The sequence below is a fragment of the Patagioenas fasciata genome, chromosome 6 (assembly GCF_037038585.1).
Source record: "Patagioenas fasciata isolate bPatFas1 chromosome 6, bPatFas1.hap1, whole genome shotgun sequence".
Classification (NCBI taxonomy): Eukaryota; Metazoa; Chordata; class Aves; order Columbiformes; family Columbidae; genus Patagioenas; species Patagioenas fasciata.
The window spans coordinates 7,644,631-7,667,314 of record NC_092525.1 but is presented as its reverse complement, the minus strand read 5'-3'; the positions used below and the strand labels follow the sequence as shown (position 1 = coordinate 7,667,314).

The 22,684-nt window shown below is 42.8% G+C and overlaps 1 long non-coding RNA gene across 5 annotated transcripts; it reads right to left on the bottom strand.

Annotated features, from left to right (window-relative positions):
* Positions 1–2,872: 2,872 nt before the first annotated feature.
* On the bottom strand, positions 2,873–22,635 carry LOC136104009 (uncharacterized). Of its 5 annotated transcripts, none has more exons than XR_011739651.1 (10): positions 22,386–22,614; positions 18,818–18,991; positions 18,220–18,371; positions 14,198–14,385; positions 12,913–12,982; positions 12,115–12,337; positions 8,519–8,614; positions 5,681–5,796; positions 5,239–5,290; positions 3,269–3,357 (listed from the first exon to the last, which is right to left on the bottom strand). It is a non-coding gene; the product is annotated as an uncharacterized lncRNA (long non-coding RNA). The 5 variants fall into 5 exon arrangements; XR_011739653.1 differs by having other exon boundaries at positions 3,280–3,354; XR_011739649.1 differs by adding an exon at positions 2,873–2,984 and having other exon boundaries at positions 3,206–5,796; positions 22,386–22,635.
* Positions 22,636–22,684: the final 49 nt, after the last annotated feature.

Sequence of the window (22,684 nt, the reverse complement as noted above, 5' to 3'; positions counted from 1 at the left end):
CGCACCGAGGAAACCGAACGGTACGCGGTTCTGCAGAGCACGTTCTCGGACTTGCTCCCAGAGCCAGAGCAGCTTTCCCGAGGGCTCTGGATCCTTGCGGTATCATTCGAGAAGGTAGCAAAGGAGAGGGAAAATAATTACTGCCTGACTTTGATTTCCACAGTCCTGTTGTTTTCTTGGATTACTTAATTGTCAGAACAAATCTGGATCATCCTTGGCCTACAGCAAGAGTACCATACAAGGAGGGCAGCATCACTTTGTCTGTCCATAGCCCCATCTGCCTTTTCTAACTTGTCCACTAAAAGACACAACCCTTACCACAACCGTTAGACTCCCAGGGCCACCAAGAATTTATCATTAACATCATCCATTTCAATTTATACTTCAAAGGGAGCAGAACTCCCTAATGCGAAGGCTCACACTCCTGTCCCACCACAGCTGGTACCCAGCACACTGTGTCTGTATTTCCTGGGCTGCCACGTATCCAGATGTACCCAGGAGCACGGTGACAGTTCCATCACCCACTCGTGCCAGTGATGGACAGTGATAGGAAGGACTATGGTGGGTGAAACTCTGCCCACATTTTGGCTCCTACTAATAAGTTTTTCCCAATTAATGTAATGGAGATTAAGTACCAGGAGATCCCAAATGGTCGGCTATGGCCGTGGTAAAGCAATATCTTTTTCTCTGAGACGAGCAGAGCTCCACTCTTAGTGTTGGGTCTGCCTTCCCTGAGATGTCTTTAACATATTTTCAAAGCTAAAAATGCTTTTCGTGGAGCAAGTGAAGCTCCACACTGCTCTTTCTGAGAACACAGAAAAACAAGCAGATAAAATACCTGATATATTTTTGCTGTTTACTGTTCTACAGAATGACGGATTTTTTAAAAATCCATATTTGATGTGTGAAAAAACCTGTACACCATTCAAAACATTTCATTTGGGAAAGACACCTAAAGGAGAACACGTTCAGGAAAGACGTCCGCCTCCCGCAGGGACCCTGTCTGCTCAAGTACTGACAAACCTCTCCATCGGCAGTCTGAAGGGAACTTACAGGGCGCAATGAACCCGGGTCAGAAATCTGTGTCAGAAGAAGTAAGGAAGTGAGCACCAGGGTTGAGATCAAAGTTCTGCTTTTCAAAGTGACGGAAACATAAATTTTGAAGATCGAGGTATCTTTAAGGCCATAAAATGAAGGAAAAACTGATTAAATGATCAACAGATCCATTTGCTTCTAGATGCTGTTATACAAACATATTTTGGGGAACCCAGAGCCTAAAAAGTAACTTGTGAATTAGTCAATACTTATTTTCTACACGGATATGTGTGCAAAACTCGAGCTGTTTACAAGGGGAGGACCAGGGTTACGCGCACAGTGTTCAGGAGGGCTCCAGTCACAGGAAGGCGCTCTCATCACTCAGCCTGAGCAGTTCACATGAATTGAAGCAAATGACATCCTGCTGCTATCTGTGAAATAACATTTTCTTCCATATTTTATGACTATTTTCATATAAGCAAAAATGCCTTAAAACAGACTTCATCTATTTTGAGGAAAGGACATTTTAGAGCAAACAGAACTGCAGACTCCTGTTAGATCCCGTTTTTCTGTAAGCTGTACTTCAGTTCTGTGTGAATACGTCCGAGTTGTATTGGATATATTCACTTACCTTTTAAATGAGATCTGCTGTCACTGAGCTTGATACAGAAGGCCAACATTTCAAATACACTTGTAAATGGAAGCCGTTAGTCTTTTCTGTCCCCACACAAACACGGGGAATCTTATCTGCACATTTCCTTCTTTTTCCAAAATTCGCTGCTGTTTTGCTTGCAATCTTCCTTTGGTTTACACACTTTCATTCTCTTCATTAAAGCTGCCGATGTGTCTATAACATCAAGTCCCATTGTCACACTGATAAACGGGGCAAATTTGGCATGACCTATGAAAACCAGAGCAAAGCTCTGCCCTGTGGCATTTCATCCACTTTCCAGAAAGGGAGAGATCATCCTGTAGCATTTACATACACACTATATCGTCATAGCAAGAAGAGATTCTGAGTTTCGCACTGTTTGCTGACTATGTACAACAGAAGAACAGATCCAAGGTTGGGACAATTAACAGGATGTCTTTGGAAGATTTTTATTACATTAATCTTTTATTTGAGCCAGCATTCCCCTTGAGAGGAAGAGAAATGATGCTGAGACAACTTACTATTGCAAATTAATTGTATGGTCTATTTCCCAAGCATTTGATTTGGCCAGAGCAACCTGTTTAACTCAGACAAGTTGTCAGAAAGTGACACAAAAGAGAACCCAAGTTCTTTAAGAGGTGGCCAGTAATATTAAAGGGATGAAGGGAAATGGGTGGCATTATTGCTTTTGTACAAACAAAGCCTCTTCTAAACAGGTAAGGGAAAATCAAGGGATTTTCCTGGACCAAAATTCATGCTACTTGAGATCTTTTGGAAATGCTGAGTGAAGAGGAACTGTGGACTGGAAAAGACGACTGAGAGGTCAGGCTTCACGCGGCAAAAGCGTATGAAACGTAAAGACAAACCCCAACATCTTTCACTTCTCATAACAGAGAAGTCTAAAATGTGGAATAGAAGTTTGGGATAGGAATTGGGATAGATGCGCCTCCCTAAACCTCAGCCATCTACTTACAAGGCAGGTGTCTCAACCTGTGCAAGCACAGATACACCTGCTTTGTGACAAGGACAATACATCAGGTCCCTGATGCTTCCAAGTCAGCGAGTATGAATCCAATCTTTTACAGCACGGTTTGGCTTTTTTCTTTTTCAGCTTCGGCATTCTAGGAGGTATTTCCACGCCCGTACCCCGGTTGGAGTCCACTCTTGGTACATGGGCCACTGCTATTAAGCGACCTTGGATCCTTAGCCCATTGCCTGGGCTCTCCCAGCCCGCTGCCTCGGTTCTTCTCTCGCAGCTGGAGGGATTTCAGCTTTTCAGAGTCCAGTTTGATTCAGTCTGCCAATGCAGGAGATTATACCCATCATAAAATCTTTTTGGGGTCCACAAAGCTATAATTTTACAGCTAAATACATCACATTTTTCTGGGAAACTTAAAGGCAGTGGATAATGGAGAGAGATTAGGATTTGGCATTTTATTGGACTCTCAAGGAGTCTCCCTCTCCCTGAGTAAACTCAGTCTCACCGCGAATATTCATTGTTCAGGAAGCACCATTTACCATTTTCCACGCCATGGAAGCGTTCTGCAGAATGCGGCAGCAGAAGGGGTGCATCGCCCCACAGACCACTTCCCCCAGCCTGACCGCTGCCTGCAGCGCCGTGTCCTTCCGCACCGCGGCGGGCGCCAGCACGCTCCTCCAGGGAATTGCTCCTCGAGTATGGGACACAGACATTTTAGTTACAGGGAGTAGGAGATTCATAGATACAAATACAAATTTAGAATGGACAAAATTCTTATCCTGGTGTATTTTGAAGATAATCAGTCCCCATTTTGTCAGCATGTCCTAGAGATGACTTATTTTCAGATAACTGCCTTTCACAGTTGTAGATTCCAGAGAAACACGATTTACTCCCAGAAGTTTGGCGATTCCTTTTACTAAACTGACCTTGAAGAAAATATCTGCCTTGTTCTGTGCCTCCTCTCTCCCTTCCTGCCTGCCCTCACGGCTCCTGAGCAGCCAGCGCCATCGGTGGCCCTGGCTCGGCAGGCTCTGAGCTCCCTGCCCGCCCTGCGCTCTTCGCTGGGCACAAACCGCTTCGAAACCTTCCCCAAAAATCCTCATCTGAATCTTGATACCAGATACCCATGCGTTTATTAAGAGCAAATACAGCAGACAACTAATGCTGCACTTCTATTCTTCAAACCTGCGGCTAACAATGAAGAAGATGATGTCATTCCTGGATGTGACAAAGGACCAATATTATATGCAGTAAAAACAATGAGTCAACAGTTTCTATGCCCTTGAGGTCAAAGCATTCAACAGTTTTGGAATAGGCTGTTCTTTCTGTGCACAGAGCTGGTAGCTGCGTATCAATACAAAATATGTAACATCAAGATATAATCTTTTTAAAACCACTTTTTTTTTTAAATTTCAGAGTGTTTTAAACTCTAGCTGAAAGTCCAATTGAAATATCTTATGAACTAACTGACACAAATTTTCCCCAGATATGCTAAGTATGACATTGCAAAACACTTTCTTTTGGTCAAAAATACATTATCTGTGTTATCATTTGTACTATCTTGAGAGGCACTTGGCAATCACAATTCCCAGTAATGCCAGTAAGAACCGTGAGTATTAATGTGGCAACTAAATAATATGAAATGTTCTGGAGATATTTTGTAATGGTCTGAAAAATAAGAAAGACCTTTTACATGGAAATATGTTTTGAGAGGCAACAGAAAGCAAGGAGTCTAGCAACCCAAGTTTCCCAGATTTCCTGGAATACATGGAATATTGACCAAGTCCTGGCCACCTTCAACCACAGCTGCATCCAGCTCAGGCCCGTGCAAGAAACACCTCGTGCTGATCCTGATCCTTTCTTCAGGGAGGCTAAAAGCATTATGGAGGATTATCATCCTCCTCTTACAGACATCGAAAGTGAAGCACAGAGAAGTGGCAGCTCAAGGTCATTTAAAAGTCAGGAGCGCTTGGAAAAGAACCCAGATTTCTCAATCCCCATCCAGCTCTCTGCCCACTGGGCTGCAACGCCTCGCTGAGTATCTGCTCGATACAGCTCCTTTTCAAAACCAGATAGAATTTAACAACTTTGAGAAGTTTTCAATTCATCATATTGTTGTCTACAATAATTTTATTTTGTGGGAAAATAGACTTGCCTAATTAGATCAGGCTGCTGACACACAATCAAGTGCAAGGGAATCTCAGGCCAGCTGCAGTTTCTGTTCCTGCCGTCCCTGAAATACCAAATTCAGAGACAGGAGAGCAAACTGCATTGTATCTAGATGGGTGTCTATGTAGGAAGAAATATCATTTTGTCTGCACTGACGGCAGCTGACAGTCTTTTGGATTAAAACGAGTCTTAGGGTAGAATAAATAACATTCAGCATCCTGATGATTAATTGAAATGAAACCTTAGACTCTGAATCCCAAGGAATTTCCTCTGGCACACTGACAAAAGTGCTAGACGAAGTTTTCTCAGTTCATGCTGACCGCTTTCTGTGTCACCGAAAATAACGGCAAATGGATTCAGACATAACTTGTGCAGTAGATCCCAGGCACAGGTTGCTACTCACCCAAAATAGGGAAGGGTGCGTCTGGCAGGCTGGTTCCTCAGCATCCCGACTGCTTTAGTGAAGAAGTAAATGCAAGAGGCACGGCTCAATCTGATCTTTAAACTCTGTGTCTTCTAATGCTTAAGAAACTCTTATTCTTTAGACATTTAAACGAAATATTTAAGGCCTAAAGAGATCTCAGGTGTGTCAGAGATGTGTCATACTGCTCAAGCAAGATGAGGAAGGTTCTGAGTTATCCAACAGCCACAAGGGCTCTGGGGCTCCGCTCAGGTCCTTGCAAATGACAGAACCCATGGGATTTTAGTGATGAGGACTTGTTACTGCACTTCAATTGAAACATACACATTTCCACCAAAAATTTAGTGACAAGTTGCTTGTACAAACTCAAAGAAAACCAGACAGATTTGAGACAAGGCAAAATGAAGACACTAAAGCAACTTACAGAACTTCCGTGGGATATCCTGAGCTAATTACAAATCGCATGGCACGCAGTCTGGTGTTTTCATTTCCATTGTCATTGATCCTCCATACTCATGATTAGGGAAGTGCACAACGATTCTGAGGTCACATAAAAGAGTGATGAAATACATCTCCCATGTCAAACAGACAGACATCACAATCTCTTTTTGAAGCCACGAGATATTTTGCAGACAACATCTCTTAGTGCTCAATGAAAGGCAGTATCTGAATGTACTGCAGAAAGATTCACACACGCTGCAGCTACATTAGGCGTGCTGTTTGACAGAATACCTAGATTTGTTCCTTCCCTGTGACTCACGCAAATACAAATGTATTTAATTATGTTAAAGTTATTATTGGTCTATTTAATAAGTAGAATTATGAAGAAAAAATAAACATGGGGCTCATCTCCTAGCGTGTTCCAAGAAGGGATCTTCACCTGACCTTTGCTTTCATAGCCCTGATCCCAGCAACGAACTTGGAAAACTTGCATAACATTAAGTACTGCAAGTACTATTGAAGCTGCTCCTTTGTTAACAGGATATGACAAGTTGACACTAGGGACAGAGACTCCTGTCCAAGAAAATACTGAAGATCATATTTAAAATTAAACATATCCTCATGTTATCTTGTAAATCAAAGCTTACCTAGACAGGTGGCACTTACAAAAGATAATATAATGAGCCTCCCCTCAAACGAAAGGCACATTGACTTCTAGGCGTCAGCTCCCTTTTCATTTAGAATTCGTTGCTAATATGACATCTGACAAAACTGAAGTTCTGTTCAGCGTTAGCTCGACCGTCAGCACAAAACTTTCAGGTCAGTAGCATTTATAAATTCATAAAGAAGAATGTATTATTAATGTTAAATATTACAGGTACAAAACGATAAAAAGCTTTTCATGAAATTGTGAAGCAAATCACCAGGCTTTGGGCTGTTTTGTATATATGTTCATCACATCAGCATTAGATCCATTAGTAGGGCAATCCTTTATTATATGTTGCAGTGTCTGTTTAGAACCTCACTCAGAACTATCATTTAAGAAATCAATTGACACAGTATAGCAAGATACTATTGATCTTCAACAGTATTACAAGATCCAGGATCTCAAACAGGAGAAGTATCAAATAGCGTCAACTCTGATTCTGATTTCACCCCACAATACAATTAACATCGAGCTGCAGTATGGGTATAGATCTAGCTATGGCCTTGGGGCTTACATTTTTTCAGATGTATTAATTTGTTTTACAATTCTACTGTTACTTTTTCTCATTTATTAATACAGGCAAGAATGTTTCATAATATTCAAACAAACAAAACGTTTAGCTGAAAGGCCTTTTGAGAGAACACTGTATGTTCTCCTCTAATTATTCCATAAAGTTACATCTTTGTCTTATTCTCTCTTCCCTTGTAATTTTCTATTGCTGGGAGGAACAAGACCGAAACTTTACACCAATTTTAATCTGTTTTCCCTGGTGAAACAAAGTAAGTAGGCACAGCATGCCCATAGCGTCCCCGCTGTCCAGGAGGGAACCTGGGAGGCCCCCGACTCGATCGGTGATGTTCCGAGGTGCACGGACAGGTCTGAATCCCGCATCGTCCCAGAGAAATGGCCAGAGAGGCTCCGAGAGCGGAATCAATGTTACCTCCAGCTGCACAGCTGAGGATGAACCCAAACCCCACGTTCTGGGAGCAGCGGCAGGAACAGATGCCTCTTTTCAGGTCAAGGTTGGAACCAATGTGTTCCTGAACTGCAAGACAGGGCTTGTTGGGGATGCTGGATGGAGAACAAGCCTGTTCCCGAATACAAATATTAGACAAGCAGGCATCGAGGGACTTGAGGGAAACGGGTGCGGCGGGCAGGCTTTCTTACTGAGCTGAAGAACTGGGGCAAGTTTTTAGATGGCATAATTTCCTTGCAGAATACATAATCTGCCCTATCAGTTAATGGAATTATTACCTACTCGCAGCATTCTACATAGCTAGAATGGTATTACTCATTCTCCTTAACAGAAACCTAGTATTGTGGGTTTGGTGACACACTGAAAATGTATTTTGATCTTTCTTGTGTTTTCAGATTGAAATGTACTGTCTCCTTCCTGACCTTGGAATAGAGCCCATACTGAAAATAAATTGTTTAAACTGATTAAGAATAAAAGTTTATGTAGATTAATTTGCAAATGCTGGTTATGGGCCTCCCATAATGAATCAGTTTTTTCCTAAAAGTCTTGTTAAGCACTAATTAGGAACTTGTCTACTTTCTCTTGCAAATGCATATTATGTGTGAGTTTTTCGACAAGAATAAAATATTGCTTTTCAAACAGCAGTGGCTGTTATCACTTCAAGTGTGCTTATATGTATTTCCTGTGCTTAGATACAGACCAGCAATAACAATACCACAATTACCAGAATGTATAATCTATAACGTAGTCCTGTGTAAATCAACACGTAGCCAGACGAGTTGCACACATCCTGCAGGATACCACTGCCATTCTCAATTGCTTCCGGTGAACACTGTGCATCTGCGGACGATTTCTGAGCCACGCTCAGACTCACTCCCAACTTAGAATACTCAAGCTACCTCTTTCTAATATTTTATGGGATCTATATATAGATTTAGGCACACACATAGAGCTAAAGCATATTTAGTTCATGATTGTATAGATGAGAAACCAGAAAACCAGACTTAGAAGAAAAACAGTTTTGATGTTTTAAAAATATTTACGGGACTTCCAACAAGAATGCAAAATCATTGCAAGCATCGCAAGAGCAAATATTCAGGATTTCAATTTGGTTGTTAAATTACTGAAACAACACATACCTGGGTTTTACATACAGCAGAGATTTAAATGTGTGACCTCAGACGCTCTGCCACTCACTTTAGAATAGAGCATCCTTTCTTCTCTGTATAAAAGATCTGAAAAATATCCATTTTTGAAAGCAATTTTATCAAGTCAGAGAAAATGCAAAGTCTGAACTAAAATAGAAAGATGTCATTTTAATTGCAACACACATTGCAGCCAGGCACTCAGAAGCACCTTGCAGGAACACCTGGACCGAACGCCGCTGCCGTGACTCGGTCAGTCCAAGCGAAGCACGGGGACTGACTGACTCACCTGCTCAGTGGCTTTGTACTTTTAGTTGGTTCTCTCATTCTCACTTCTACAAGCAGATGTTAAAACCAATAAAAGGTTTTAAAATACTGTAAATCACTTTAAAATATAAATTATGATATTTTAGAAGAAAAAAAAGAGGTGGTAGTTGTGTTATTTGATGACTTTTGGTACTGGACTCAATGAGCTCCAACTCTCACTCTGCTTAGAGCTGGGGAGAGGCCATCTTTGAGGGGTGCATGTAATTCCCACTGATTCTCTTACAAGACACCAGAATTTTAGTATATTTTAAAATATCAAGAAAATAAATTATCCAAAAGTTATCTTTCCCTTTCTGATATGGGCCTACCATACCAAAAAGAGATTCTAGCAGGAAGCAACAATCAGAGCAGTGTTTGCTTCAAAGCCATTTTAAATTACTCCTTTTTCTTGCTGCTTTTGTCACAAAATGTGATGAATAAATGACTCAATCTAGCCACTGCAAAGCTCCTAGAGGTTATTTACTGTGTTAGCACACATATCTGCATTGCAGAGGTCCCTGAGGTGAGCAGGGCAGGGGTGCAAGCAGCAGCCATGGCCACGTAGCCAAGAGTAGCTGAACAGACACGCAGAGAGGAACGACCAAGCTCCTCTCCCTTCAGCTCTTCTGAGACATGCAAGTCTGCTATAAAACAGTGCAGCCGTTCAGATCTGCACAAATAACTTTCTTCTCTAAGTTTTATTGTCTTTTCTGTACTGGGTGGTTAATTCATGTACTCATTTTATGTTCCCTGTTATTGCCTGCTACTTTCTCTAGTCTGATCTTGTGTAGAAAGATACTCAGAAACAGGATCACCTGTACTAAACGCAGTTTGGGATGGCTGCCTTTTTAGCTCTGATTGAAGAGAAAAAGACTACTACTAAACCACACCCGTATATACCAATCCAGCCGCTCTCATACCAGGTCCCTCCGTAAGCACTTCATACCCCTTTGGAGCCAGTGGTACGTTATCACATGGCAGGGGAGCGGGGAGCTTGGCTGTAGAAAAAACCTGAAAATTAGGCTACAACGTGCCACAGCCACACGAGGGTGACCACATGGAAGCCAACTCAGCTGAGGCTGAGGATGAACTATTGTGCTTGTCCGGAATCAGGCTGCCTTCTGCGGTTCTGCTGAAGTGATCTAGACGTTCATCTCCTCATGCCCTCCACAAGAAGACACATCTGTGGGGCACAGCGTTCACACTGGTAGCCCTGCTTGGACATACCCAGCTCTGCTGGTCTCAGTCTCTACGGATCCCGTTCTTCATTCTTCATCAGGCTCTCTACTTACCCCTGAGCTGCCTCTTCGTCTTTGTACATGATTTTGGGTGTTGCTCCCACCCAGGCAGCAGACAGACCCAGCTCTGCTGACACAGGTGCTTTAAAATAAAGCTTGCAAACCTGTGATGCCCTTAGAAATGCCGATGACATTATGCTCATAAAATAATTATTAATTATTTAATGACACAGATACTTTAGTCAGTTAGAAAAAGCAGGTAAAATTATCAAATTATATTTTAGTTATTGCCAACTTTTTAGCTGTGGCACCACCTTGTGGACATTACTACATGGAATGAAAAGCTGACTAGTGGTGACAAAGACAACTAAAGCAGGGCAGGCATTTTTGAAAAAACAACTACTACCATTTGCTAAAGCAGAGTAAAATAACTAAATTAAAAACCTGATTCCTACAAATCCACTTGTGGAACACAATGTATAATAAACATTGTCATCAGTGTACTCTGTTGTCTTTGCAGTTTTTACCAATTCTGCTGAGCATCAGCCAAAAAGAGTGGTACCCTTCAAAACTATTTTTGGTCCTTCTTGACCAATGAACCAGCAGCATCTGAACCCCAGTTCTGTTGTTGCTGTGCAAACAAAAGGACATGAGTGGTTCAAGTATCCCCAGCAACAAGACCTGCAAAGTCAGAACCATAACACCGAACACATGGAGAAAACATTAGGTCCTACCCCATAAATGTAAACTCAACAGTAAGATTAGCGGCCAAGGAAAGCTAAATAATCTCTGAGAGAGATGAACTGGTGGAGCTTTTAAAAACTTGCTGAAAAACAAAACAAAAATTTAAATTACACTTAGTTGGCCATTAGATTCCCTGAGAACCTTTCACAGCTGAGATAAGAGCGTGTACTAAGTACTCTATCTGTTATATGGGCAAACCAGTAAAGCACAGAGGAGTCAGAATTTTAAACAGGAGGAGATCTCCACGTTGTGCGGAACATATATCCACGCTGTGTGAGCGCATATCCATCGTGTGTGAGTGTATATCCATGCTGTGTGAGCATATATCCATTCTGTGTGTGCCTATCTATTAAGCTGGGCAAGCATAACATTAAACAGTGAATTGCATTTTCTCTTTCTACCTCTTAAAAAAGTAACTTCATACGACTTGTTTTTTACAGTAGTGTGAAGGTGGAGTGGAAGACGGAGACTTGGACCAAACTCCTCCCCTCTCAGGTTGTCCATGGACTGTGCTGAACTCTGCCTGGGGATCTCATGTGCACAAACCCTGCTGGGAACGAACAGCTTCTGTGTCTCTGCCATGGAATCTGGGCACAGACCCCCAGTTTCATGTCACTTCTTCTGCAGGCCCTTTGACTAATACTGACCGTAACAAAAGCCCTCCTCAAACTCTCCTCAGTGGCACATCAAAGTTCCTCCACCGGAGCATTTCCATTTCTAGCTTAATTCTGACAAACAAGTAACTATTAAAGCAAGGCATAGAAACCCTGCAGCCTTCAGCTGAGAAAACCTTTTTTAAGTAGCTGTCTCAGTCGATTGTTTTTTCTTTGTCAGGCAGCATCTCCTTTTAAACGAAGTTTGCACAAATTTCTTTCTTCTCACCTCACCTCTTCTGGATTTTTCTGCATTCACAAGCTCTTCCCAATTAATCATTATAGTAATCAGAATAACCAGTAAATCCAGTTTTTGGCTGGCAGCTTCAGAGGCTGCTTCACAACTGCCCACTGCCCCTGCGCCATTTCTAACTGAAATGGAGTGTTACAGCAAACATCAGAGTTCGCTAAACTGAACAAAATGAATAAATACAGGTAGTTAACAAAACTTTCATGAGGATGCTTGCTTGACATCTAAGGGAACTTTTAGAAGAAGTGGTCCTGCATTTGAGAAAACCAAACCACTCTGGGAAGAAACGAAGCAAAGGAAATCTGGGGCTGGCCGAAATGACACACCGAGCACTGTCGGCAGAGGAGCAAACGCACCCACCACGGAGCCTGCAGACCTCACCCAGGAGCTCCGACTTACTGCGTTTTGGTGACAGGTTCTTCACACGGATTCCACAGCCTACACCCTCCTGTGTTCTTACAGCTGCGTATCAGTGAGGAGGTAAATTACCATTGCTGCCAGCACTGCTGCACAGTCTTGGAAGAAGAGGGATGAGGAGTACAGCAAAGGCATTGGCACAGCCTCTGAAGACTCTCTTAGCTGAAAATAATCCAACTTTCAGGTATTGCACCAAGAAAGAAACCTAAATGACAACAAAATTCAGAGTCAAATTTACTCTTTGTTAAATAATCACTTATTATAATAATGTTCATTGTTGGAGAAGTTAGCAGCTGAAAAACAAAGACTGGAGTGGATTACAGGAACGGAGTTAAAATAGCCAAAGCAACCTCTGAGGCAGTCGGTTCCATAATAAGGTCACCCGGAAACGAATTATCGGAAAGATCAGAATATACATCAATATAGATTTTTAGAAAGTTAGTTTATTAAAATGTCAGGTAATGCAATTAAATGTATTGTTCAGTATGAAGTCTATCTTAGAAAACACTGGTTTTCTAGCTAAATGTACACAGAGATGGTTGGGCCAAAAGAACTTTGGAATTAATGAAAGGAAGTTTGAGCAAAAAATGACGACATACTTTATACAGGAAACATTTCTATTAATGATGTAAAATGATACGATGCCATAACTGCTCGCGTTCCTGGGCCACCTGAAAAATAACAGTCTGAACACAGCGGACACTGCTACACACAATAACATCATTTTCCACATGAAGCTTTTAAACTTTCTTTTCTCTGTAGCTATTATGAACCACTTACCCCTCATTGCAGAACAGACACTGCTCTCGTTGGAGCTGGTTTCTTTCCTTTGGTAACAGCAGTATTGTACCTGTTTTATGAAAGAACATAGAGTAAAATGTCAGTTTTTCTTTAATATCTCAAAACTAAAATATCTTCTAAAACACGACAATACAATTTTTACAACATAGACTTTTTTAGAATTGTTTCTTAGAAACTTTATTGTGTTCATTCTTCAATAACCACAATTTTATTTATTCTTCTTCATCTCAAAAAGATGAAGCAGTTTATGCTGCTAAAATTGTTTTCCTTGAGTATCTACATAGAGTGAATGTTACAGTTATTTTACTTTTTGTGCTCGGTAATTCTCTAGTGTAAGTGCATTGTTTGGAATAAATATAGGCCTTCTAAATTCTTGGTGATTACTCTTTGAGATTGACGATTAAAACTGTTTTCAATTTAACTTAATTATTTGTTTCTGAAAATACAAGGCATTTGTTACCCCTTATTCACACTGAGTGCAGAGATTCTCCTTTCTCCTTAGGCACCGCCAATGTCATCAGTTGCGCTAGTGCAGCCTTATTCACGGCCCTGGATCTATTTGGATGGAACTTTTCACCCAGGAAATTGCAGCAGTGGTTCCAGTAAAACTGGTGTGAGCGACACAAAGGGACCGTGCCAAGTCTGTTCTTATACTGAACTCGGTTTATAAAAATATCTTATTTCTTATCTGCTTGAGCAGGTGAAAAATCTTATTTTGTGTCCATCACATTCAGTTGATCTCCTTTCAGAAAAGAAGCTAATAAGCTGTGTGGTAAAAATAACTTTATGTCTCCATAATGGTATTTTCTCCAGAGGCTCTGAACTCCCTGGAATGTTTTAATTATCTCTTTCCTGAAAGTCAATGAAGTAGCATGGCACTATATTAAACTAATTTTCTTTGGGTTTCTGCAAGAAGCAATTTCCTGCTGAATCAGCACATCAATTACAAAACCAATTTCGGCAGCACTGGTGACCTTATGTCAGTTCACATATTACAGAAGCCAGACAGAAACAGTTTCAGAGGGCTGTAAGAGTTTTAAGTTATTCAGTATAAATCCACTGATCAAACTGATACATGCAGGAGACAAGCCCCTGAAATTATGGTGCTAATCGGTGTGGCCTGAAGTCAGATTTCTGCATTTTTAGATGCCGTCCACGCCAGCACAGAACTGCAGTGGGGGTTAGCAGAAAATGGGACGGAACAGGCAGAAATCTGGTCAGGCTGGAGAAAACCCTGGGAGGGAGAGAATGGGTGAGTTCCTACCAGAGGGAAAAGTGGAGAAGGGCAGCAAACCCTGTACACGAAAGCTTCAGGTGGCCTTTTGACGAGAGAAGAATACTGAGGTGGCATTCAGAAAGTCTGCAGGAAGGGATGGATAAATTCAGCCTCCTCTAGTCCAAACGCAGAAGCTCTTTGGTCCACAGAAGAACTAAGTGCACAACTCTCCAGCTCTCAAAAGACAAGGTAATATCATTAAGTTATTGAATATTTTTTTCAGCGAATGAAGGTTGCATAAACCTCTGTGCTTATTAGGCATCAGATTTATTTTTCTGTATTCCTGAGAAATAGGTGACTTAGATCGATGCCAGGCTTGGATAAACAGAAATGGCTAAAATTTATAAAAGGCAAACAGCAGCAGTGGAAATGCTGCCAGAGGTGTCAATTTAAAGTGATGCTCTTCTAACGCTTTTCCCAATGCAGCTCAGGATGCTGCTGGTCCTCTTCTCCAATATGTGTGCTTACAGACGCGATAGAATTTTAAGGACATGATTAGTTTTATATTTCCAGGGCCTGTTATGTATCAGGGAAATACAAACTATAATATTCTGCTAATACATGCTTTATGGCAGTATCTGGGACTGTATTTATGCTCGTTCCATGCTTTTCCTAAATAACTGGCCCATGAAAAACAGTTGCTTGGGATGACTACGTACGGCCTTGTAAGAACATCTGTGCAGAGATTCCTAAAGTTAAAACCTCTACCAGTGCAAACCAGGGTATGTTCACAGGAATGAAGGCATCTTGGAAAACTGCAATTCTAAAGAAAAGGAATTCTCAGTTTCCTCATGTTGTTAGTGTTGAGATCTAAAGACAGCAGGTTAATTACCATTGTTTAACCGACAGATAACCTTTTGTAGCAGTAACATCCAGCTAATAAACTTCCAGAGTTTCCAAAAGCACTCCATACTGTTTCAGGAGCCAAAAATCCAGTTCTCCCTCGTGTATTCCTGAGAACCTTCTACTTCCTCCGCAGCTGCCACGGTGCAACTGTGGACAACACGCTTATGTATTGACAACACACACATTTTCTGTGGAGAAAGGTCCATAGACTGTCCAGCGGGTTCTCAGGCAGCCTAAAGTAATGAGATGTTCCACCAGATTTGTTTGTCTTGGCAAGGAAGGGAGCAACCTTGTTCTTGAAAAATCTACACTTAGTTCCTCAACTATAAACAATTTTCATCAGTTCTTCCATCTGCAGTATATGTCTTTGTTTGGCAAAGAATTTGCAGTGTTTCTTGCTTTACATGTCAAATTGTTTCTGCTCTGCATGAGCTGTGACGCCTCGAAGGACCAAAGTTCCATGCGGTGGAAGGCGCCTGCTCCCTCTGAACCCAGCGGTGCCCGCACCGCCCATCCACGGTTTCTCCGCCTTTCTCATAGTCTGGACTGCAGAGAACAGGAACAACTAGGCAAAGCAAAACTCGCCACTAGTGACGTACCAGTACGTGAGCCAACACGCAGCCCAGCTAATGTCCTTTTACCTTCTGGAATAGTTTAAAGCAGGATGCAAAATATTTTTCCAAAAATACACAAAGTCCATTTTCCACTAAAGCTATGCCAAAAGTCCTGGGAAAGCCTTTTGACTCTTCAGCTAACATGCTCGAAAGAAAATGAGGAGACTGGCAAAAGCCCACAATATAATTAGGACAATGCTGGGATTCAGATTAACATTCTGAAAAGCAAACAGCCATCCTACCACTCCCAGCTCTCACATATCTGTGCTCAAGTGAGATTAACATTCAGATGCTAGGGAGCAGAATAGCTCTTATCAAAACAACACTAGATTGGCCCAGGTGGCCAAAACCTGCACGATTTTTCGTAGGCTGACTTTCAAAGTGCCTCATAGCTGCCTCTCGGTCTCAGAAATGTTAAATATCTTTCTCAGCTTTTTCCAATGCAGACCAGATGTTGTATTGTGATAATTTTCTCATGGGCCTTTTCCATTTTGACTCTCCATCAGCTAGGGATCCAAAGAGACATTACTTGAAAAACAGGAACCACAAAAGAGCCAGGAACTTATAAATTAAAACATAAACACTAATTTGTTTTCCAAGGTACAGATGTCTTTTGTCAGTTCAAGCCTTGATCTCCCCACCATCAGAGGCAACAATCGCTCTGTGGAGCATGCACTGGAAATTAGCCAACGAGCATTAACTTTTGGTTCTGACTGAACTGGGGAAAATTCGAAACAGAAACACAGAATCAAAAGCTGTGACAGTAATTAATGACTGATGCCATTTTAAAATGTTCACAACATTAATACCAGAAAAAGCGTCTTTCCATAAGGAACTGTAGAATTATCGAACCCGTTGGACAAGGCTCGGCAGAGTTTCAGGCTGTCTTTGGTGATGGCAGCGGCCTTCCCTTCTCCTCACCTCGCTGATCTGTTTACACACAGGGACCAGGATCCAGCTCCGCGGAAGCGGATCCTACGGTGATGACGAACTCAAGGGGCAGTGGGATTACGTCAATGTGGCACCAGCACAGCTCCGGAGAAGGGACAGGGACACAAGGCAGAGACAGTACAGCTGCAGAGCAGTGGAACTGGCTGATCCCATCGACATAAAAAAGTAAGTAACAACCTGTATACTTTAAATCCCTATTCAGGTAAAATAGTACAGTAACATCAATATTGTTCTTCAATAGTTTTTCCAGCACCATATTCTCGCAGAAATTAATTGCCAAGACGAAACTCTGTCTGGTCCATAAAACATGGAAGGATTTGCTTTGGCGAGTTTTTAAAGAGGTAAAGCAAAAGCTTTCCTCCTTTTGATTAAAAAGAAGGATTCACTGAAGTGTAAGCCACATACCTGCCAAACCTGCAGTATGTAAAATCTAAGTTGTGCTGAAGTAGTCATTGATCGGTTGTCCACAAGATGGGGCTTCTACAACAGAGATCTTTGTACACAAATTCAAGATTCTGATGCAAAAGCAATGAATGACATCACAGCTGACAAGAACACTTTTAGCTCATACTTTCAAATTCTGGCACAGGAACAGCCCTCACAAAAGGAGCCCCACTTCCCATTTCTCACGTAAAAACAATAACCATGGTTTCACCTTGTGCCCAGCCCTTGCCCTGTGCTGGTGGGCAGCTTATGACTCAGGCACCACACGCGCCATTACCATCCCCCTGGGTCTTGCAGAGGTTCTGTAAGGTCACTTCTACATGAGATTTTGTGGGAAACTACGCAGTGAAGTGACGTTTTGAGATGTCGCCTAAGTCAATATATAGTCTAATAGATGAATTTCTAAAGCAGTTTGCAAATCTGCTGCTAGGATGTTCCTGTTAAGATGAGAACACCTCCAAAAACAGTGAGAAAGTTCGAGAAAGTAGCTCCACAGAGTCTGTAATTTCTACAAACTTAACTGAAAGAGGGAAAAGTTTGCTGTTGCAGAAACTAACTGTAGGCATGCACTTCAGAATAAATGACATTTATTCTTAGACAAAAATTTTGAAATATTTTTTTCAAAAAAAATGGGAATAGACTTACAGCATCTTTTGCTGTCTTGTTTCAGTTTGTTGGTTTAACCAGAATGTGATTAGTTCTGCCAGAAAATCGCCTCCCTCCTCTTTTGTCAGGTAAGTAAGCTTGAACAACCGAGATATTAATGTCTATAGGAATCTCCACACAACCAAACCAGGACAGGCTAACTGGGACTGCACGACTACTTTCTGGTACCCCTTCTCGTAGCTCCAGACAAACCCGGTACACTTAATTTATGACCATTCCAGTTTTCTGCTTGATGCAGCTGTTTTCCAGAAATGTTTGCAGGAAGTACAGTATTCTATCAGACAACAGAAGTGTTTGCGCATGCAAGAGCAAATCCTTGTCCGCATTTCCAGCCTGCTCTCCCTCCATGAGGAGGGTGCACACACAGACTATTGGAAAAGAAAACTGAATCTTAAGAAGATAAACCATTTCTGGCCAGATGGTAAGTTAATTTCCCACAGATGACCCTCTCTCCCGTCCCAGAGGCACTCATTACTCATTCACAGTCACCTGATACTCCTCTGTGCAAAATCTCCAGCGGCTCCTCCTCGCACCCCTTCTGGTCAGACTCCAGTGATCCGTCCCCTGTAGTTCAGCCAGACGAGCCGCCACAGAGCAGCGTTTAACGGGGAGCACAAAACAGCATCCTTCGGAGGAGTCACCTGGAGAGGCATCAGGTAAAAAATCTGAGTAAGCAGGAATTACCCAGAGAAGGATAAGGAGGGACAGCGTGCTACAAACCCAAGTAAATGGTGTATTATGAAAAAGGAAGCACACTAAGCTTGATAAATGGCATTTTTGCACATACTAAATAATATTCTCTTTAATCAATGCTGAGGTTTTAACTGGAGTACTTGTCCAGCTTTGGATGCGATGCTTCCTGAAAAAGCAGAACAAAGAAAAAGTCTGCAGGACAGTGAAATGAGTGGGAGATTTACAGATCATGATCCACAAGGAAGGGCTGAAACAAAGCATCATGCTAAGAGTCTTCAGGTTTCTAAAATCACTGCAACGATGAAGAAGGACATGTAACGAAGAGTTTGACTTGCAGCAATCTTAGATATTAGGAAAAAATTGAAATTGCAAGGGATTAAAATATAGTACCTACAGATTTCATTCAGCATCCAGAAAAGTTTCAAGAGTTTTCTGTCAGGGAAGGACAAAGACGTAAGTGATCCTGGACTGGGCAGAGTTGTATGTCGAGGCTCATACTCCATAGGTTCTCACGAATCTTTCCATGCGTCATTTTATCAATCTGTTATTGGAGAAGTTCTATAGCTACCTACAGGAAGCAAACAGAAATTTTAGGCTACAGGAACAATGGTGAAAATCAGAGAAACAGGAGGACTTAGGAGAAGGTGAACAAGAGGTGTCCTAAGCTGTGCAGCAGAAAGCATGTTCAACTGGGACAAATGATAAGCGCCCCAATTCTGCTTCAAATAAGAACAAGTCTAGTGGCCGTTGTCCCTGCCCATGGCAGGGGGTTGGAACGGGATGATCTTTAAGGTCCTTTCCAACACAAACCATTCTACGATTCTACAACCTCTTGCCCTAGATCCACTGAACATGAAGAAAAATGTATTCCTTCTCTCTGTAGAGAATTCTTACATTTTTGAAGATCATTACCACTTTTCTCAAGACTTTCCTTTTCTTTAGACTGAACAACCCCAATTCTTTCAGTCTTTCCTCTCAGATCATGTTTTCTAGGTCTCTGATCGTTCTTGAAGTTGAGACTGCGGTAATACATGGTACTCTGAAAAAAGGAAACTTGACTCCTATAGAAAATTGGCCAGGAAGCCGGGTGACAGCGCGTTTGTTTGAAGAGGTTACAGTTGTGTGATGACTGTCTGCTTTGTTGTTTGGGTTTTTTTAATGCCAAAATACACGTCCTTTTTCATGCAATGAAGACACCCCAGTACACTGAGTAGGTAGGCATTGTACTCCTTGCTAATAAAACATTTTGGATCTGAGGAAAACAGTTACTGTGGAAGGCAACTTATTTATACCAATAATGGAAAACATATCCTTACCAAGATGGCATAAATTGACGTAAGTGGTATTTGCGATACCAGCATAATTTAAGCAGAAGTTTAAGTAATTTTTAGAAACATGAGCAAAATGCTGCATCACAAAGTGCATTTCATGGAAATATATTAGTTCCATGATTGCTTTCTAGTGCTGCATTCACTGTCTCTCGGAAAACAATGTAAAATTGTAATATATATGGAGAAATGTCTGCAATTCAGCTAAAAATCAACAAAACTGAAAATAATCACGTGCATTTTAGAAGATGCTATGTTCTTTATAAGCAGATAAATTAACTCACTCTTTTCCATAATCAGATTCAAATATATATTAGAAGGATGTAACTTAATACTAAGAAACAGTGAAAACAGCTTGTGTTCTCTAGGAAGAAGACTCCCATCAAAGGGCCATTGAGCAATAAGGACAAGCAACCTCTACCCTGAAGAGATCTTCAGCTGCTTTCTTGTCCCCAAGCTGCAAAAAAATGTGGTAGCAAAAGGAGTCACCTCACAGTCACACCACAGCATACATGTGGATATTAAAAGACGACGTTTGTGCATTCATGAACACATGATTTTTTCCATTCTGCACCTCCTGGACCACTGTACAACTTTTGAGCTGGTGGTGCAAAGCCCTATGAACCACCTACCTCATAGAACAGGAGTGAGCGGCCTAAACCAGCCTTACTTTGAAGAACACAGTAAGGACTGGTAAGAGCTCTTCCTCTTTCAGAGCTCGCACGGGTGCAGAGTTTGTCGTGCTGCAAAGCCAAATGCAAACTGCTGCTACCTCTTTGGTCTCTGTCAGTCCATCACAAAACATTCGTCTCTTCTGGTGTTTGGTAAGTCTCCGTCTCCTAAATGGAGCCCAGATTTGGAGCATCCTGTACCTATTAATGGGAAAGTTTTACCTGGGCTGAGCAGTCGTTCCTTTTGGAGATCTCACTCAAGGTATTATGAATAAAGGCAGTATCTACAACGTGGGACCCCACGGTATGCGTCCTGACTACAATGGCAAGATGAGACCAGAGACCCACGTTGGCACGCTGGTTTCCAAAGAAAGGGACTCTTGGCACGCCAGCCAGCGGGGAGGCACCGCAAGGTCCCACAGGACCTGCACACTGTGCAGGACCAGGACTGATGGCAGCACGTGCCTGTGGTCTACACTGAGCTACACCAACACCGCTGACGCTCCACAGAGAGAACAGGCCACGAAATGACAGCTGAAGAAGGAAGGCTTCCTAGTCACCAGTAATCTCATTCCTGATGTTGCCACTGCACAACTGAAAATACCAGTAACAGCTGGAGCCGCACCACCAGGTCCTCATCGCAAACAGCTCTGACATTGCCTTAACCTTGAAATCAGGACTGGACGAGGCACTGGTTTGCTGGATCCTCTCCAACGATTGCTTCACTAATTCTCCTATTAAACCAAGGCAACTTACTCATAGGATAAACACCCAAATGACCAAGTCATGTACAGAAGTCGCTATTATTTACAGCAGCCCATGGTAAAGACTCTCCATCACCCACAATTCTCAAAATTTCTGAACCATTTTTATTCTGAATTTCTTAGAAAAGCCTAACATTGTGTTTGAACCCCATAAATACCAGTAATATCTGTTCTATTGCTACAGACTTTATACTGGGGCTGTTTAGGCTATCCACTGATAAGCAGCAGAACAAAATTCCTAACTGGTACTAAAATTAAATCTTCAAGAAAGAACTTGCATGGATAATCAGCAAAAAGGTCTGTTAGACCACGAGGTCCACCACAGGACCTCTCAAATGCTTCATCAAAGGTTCTAGAGCCAAATATGTCACCGTGGACAACCTGTTTGCAGGTACTTTGACCTAAGATGGAAGCTGTAGTGCAAACCAGGACTGACATGGATCGGCCAAGAACTCGGTGATAAAACTCGTTGATAAAAAGCAGCCATGCTGTACTGATTTAGACTGCACTTTGTAGCTCTTCTCATCTCCACCGAATTTGCTCCACTTTAAAAAATACCGTAACAAAAAACGATTTTAAAATATCTTCCACTGTCTGAATCTGAAAGCCTGGGAGAGAATTGAGGAACCATCCTAGATAACAGAGTTGGAAAAAACCCTGAAAAGGAACGTTGGGTAAAGGAATGCCGTTCCCCTCTGTGCGGGTCTGTGCTGACACAGTGAAACAGGGCATACACTCTCTTGAAATTTGCATTGCTCTTTATATCCAAGTGTGAACAGATCTATGACGAAAAACGCGGCTAAATACACAGCTCACCTTAGCACCTGCTTATCACATAAAAAGCCTGAAGGCTACCTTCAGAAACCTAAAAGTGATACAAAACCTGCCTGTTGCTTTTTGTGCTCTGCTCCACATCCGGGGTTCACTGCCCTGGCCCTACAACTACAACCACAGGAACCCCCCTTCCTCCCCGAGAAACAACCCGGGGTGCACCACACGCCGGGGCCTTAGTCTCACACAAAGCCCCACCGGCCAGTGCCGGGCGGCGCGGCGGGGGCCGAGCAGCCGCGGCGGGGGCCGAGCAGCCGCGGAGGGGCCGTACCCGCCGCCGCCCGCCCCGCTCGGCCCGGCCGCGCCGCTAGGCCCGGAAAACAAACAAACAGAACGCGCTGCCGGGGGTGGAGCAAAGCGGCACCCACCATTTTGGGAGCCGGGGGGTGCCCAGCGCCCCGCAAGCGGCGGCAGCCGGACGGTTCCCCCCTGCCCCGCTTCGCCTGGTCCTGCCGGGGGGCGGGCAGGGCTCCCCCCGCCGCGCGGCCGGGGCCGGGCCGGGCCTGGCGGCTGCTAACCTGGCCCGGCGGGGAGGAGTGAGAGGAGGAGCCAGGGCGGCCTGTGCGACAAAGCCCAGTGCGCAGGGAGCTGGTGACCAGGAAGCAGAACAGCGCCGGGGCTGCCGGAGCCCACCGGAGCCCGCTGTCCCGCGCCGCCGCCCCCCCGC